The following is a 2,765-nucleotide window of genomic DNA, read 5'->3' as shown; positions in this document are numbered from 1 at the left end:
TTTCATTCCCACTTGTGAACAAGCTCCTCTTGATTCAAAGGGATATTCTTTAGGTAAATTCCATCATCTTTGGCGATCCAAATGCAAGTTTTCCAGTCGCATCATGAGCATTGTTTGGCTTCTGCAAGTAGCACCAAAAAAGTGTAGTATTCCATATATTGTCTTTAAAAGTAAAGCTGTATTGAGTTCCAACGTCGAGGTTGTGTTCTCCCAAATCGTCGTCCCTTGATCTACAGTGCACGAATAGCTTCTCTCCGCTATTCAACTCATTGATGATGTTCACATGCCATGTCATCAAGAGTGGCAATGACGAAACTGATGTGGAACATCCAAGAAGAACCAAAGCCACCACAATCATCAACAACCCTAATGGCTCTTGTAGAACACCCGTTAAGAAATAAAGCAATTTAGAAATTGTTTCTAATTCTTCTATTAAGAAATTAGAAGCAAAAGGAAAGCATGGATGTGTATGCAGGTGACTCCAAAAACATATTTATAGAGTCACTTGCTTGAAAGCAAATGAAATGTCATAGTTAAATTATACATGAAAGATGAATATATTTGCCAATATCAACATAGTTCAGCAATAATTAATACATACTCCTTTGTTTGAAGTGGAAGGTTATAAGTCTAATACCGGATATTGTACTAAAAACAAAAAGTTGTTGAGATATTAAAGTTTTTATTTGAAATTTTGAATTAAAAAAATAGTGAAAATGCATGATGTTAGACTTTTTCCATCCCTTTTAGGATATTATTTATATTGCATGCATGGTTGTAAAGTAGCTACATTTGCCAATCTTGCCAAGTTTAAAATAAAGTTTCCATAAAAGCAATTTTGTGGACTTGCAATGAGACAATTAGCAAGTTAGTTATCGATTAGTTCCCTAATTTCGGCTTGGAAATCTCTCTTTAGCTAATCTTTAAAGCTCACCCTGTGAAGTTTTAACTAGACTCCATATTTTTGCCTCACAAATAATTAATTAAATGACATTTTGAATGTCAAAATCTCCCTTTTTTTTAATTATGATGTGAGTACCATTTCCTCAAATTGGAGTGCTTTTCTCTAAGCCTCCATTTCTTGTATGTTTCTCACATATTCTAACGGAGTAGTTCTCTCTCTTCCAAAACAAAATAAATAAATAACAAAATAAATAAATAACAAAACATTGTATGTATATCAACGTGTTCGAAATTTAAATTTAAGATTCCTGAAATAAAATTCTGGGTCTGTCACTATTGAGAACAATTCAAACTAGCTAAAGCAGCTATTTTTCATAATTATACTTATCTTAAAACTAAATGGCAATAAGAAGAGTATGTTGGGGTTGCAAAGTTTGCAAATAAAGTCCTATAATTGTTAAGGAAGAGAGTGATTCGTGGTATACAGATAAGAACAATTATTTTCATTGGTATGAGGCATTTTTAGTGAAATTACCAAAATCAAAGTCATGAGTGTTGTGCCCAAAGTAGACAATATCATACAATTGTAGAGATACTTGAGGGTACGAGAGTAGTGTTGTCCTCAACAACAATTGTATCAGAGCTATACTAAAAAACCTAGATGCGTAGGAGGAACCCTCGAGGGTCGAACAAGAGTGATTGGTAAGCCCAATAGTCATTGCGTAACTTGTGGATGAATCTCGGGATCTAGTTTACAACCAACATGCATGTAATATAATAAATATCCTATAAAAGGATGGAAGAAAGTCTACCATCATGTATTTTCACTATTTTTTAAATTAAAAAATCAAATAAATTACTATTATCTCAAACAACTAAACTCTAGTTTTTATGGACATTTAACTAGAGATATTTGAATTAAAAAAATTTGAAACTCCAATAATTATATTGGTTCTATAAACTGCTCCATCTTACACGTGTAATTTAATCCATGGACATTTTTGTCATTTGATTTCGAGTAAATCACTCTATATATTTGTTTCTAAAGTCACTTGGAAAATTTCCTATATATAATTTCTTTGCTTCTAATTCAGAAACACAGAAATTAGAAACAAATAAACTAAACCAGTTCGTTTCTTAAATGGGGTGTCTCAAAGAGCCATTAGGGTTCATGATTGTGGTGGCTTTGGTCCTTCTTCATTGCTCCACATTAGCTTCGTCCGCGTGGCCGAGTTGGCCAACATGGCATGTTAATATCGTCAACGAGCTGAACAGCGAACAAACGCTATTCGTGCACTGTCAATCCAAGGACGATGATTTGGGAGAACACAACATCAGTGTTGGAACTCAATACAGTTTTGCTTTCAAAGACAATATCTGGGGCACTACACTTTTTTGGTGCTATTTGCGCAAGCCAAACAATTCTCATGCTGATTTTGATGTGTATTGGGTTGACAACGGTAAAGGTTATTGGCTTTATACAAGATGCAACTGGAAAACTTGCATTTGGATCGCCAAAGATGATGGAATTTACATAAAAGATATTCCTGTGAATCAAGACCAGCTTATTCACAAGTGGGAGTGAAAATATATGTCAATTAATAAGAGGGGTATTTCCATTTCGTGTAATCTCATGGGATCCAAATGTTGAGGCTTAGTGTAAAAGTTTGTTGTTCAAGCTATAATATGGTTACTATAAAATTAAGTAGTAGTGTGTTTAAGAAATTTTTTTAGTATTCTAATTTTTCATATAATATCTAAATTATCCTTTAAATTTCTCTTGGTTGAATAAAATACTTTGGATCGTGTAATTTTTTTGGAGTAATGATTTAGTTTATAGATTTTAAAATTGATAATGATTT

The 2,765-nt window shown here is 32.8% G+C and overlaps 1 pseudogene; it reads left to right on the top strand.

Moving 5' to 3' along the window:
- Positions 1–2,044: 2,044 nt before the first annotated feature.
- Positions 2,045–2,488, top strand: LOC111013534 (S-protein homolog 1 pseudogene; annotated as a pseudogene).
- The last annotated feature ends 277 nt before the right edge of the window (positions 2,489–2,765 follow it).

Source organism: Momordica charantia, assembly GCF_013281855.1.
Source record: "Momordica charantia cultivar OHB3-1 chromosome 9 unlocalized genomic scaffold, Mcharantia_2.0 BLBB01000009.1, whole genome shotgun sequence".
Classification (NCBI taxonomy): Eukaryota; Viridiplantae; Streptophyta; class Magnoliopsida; order Cucurbitales; family Cucurbitaceae; genus Momordica; species Momordica charantia.
The sequence above is the reverse complement of the archived record's forward strand: the minus strand, read 5'-3'. Positions and strand labels throughout refer to the sequence as shown.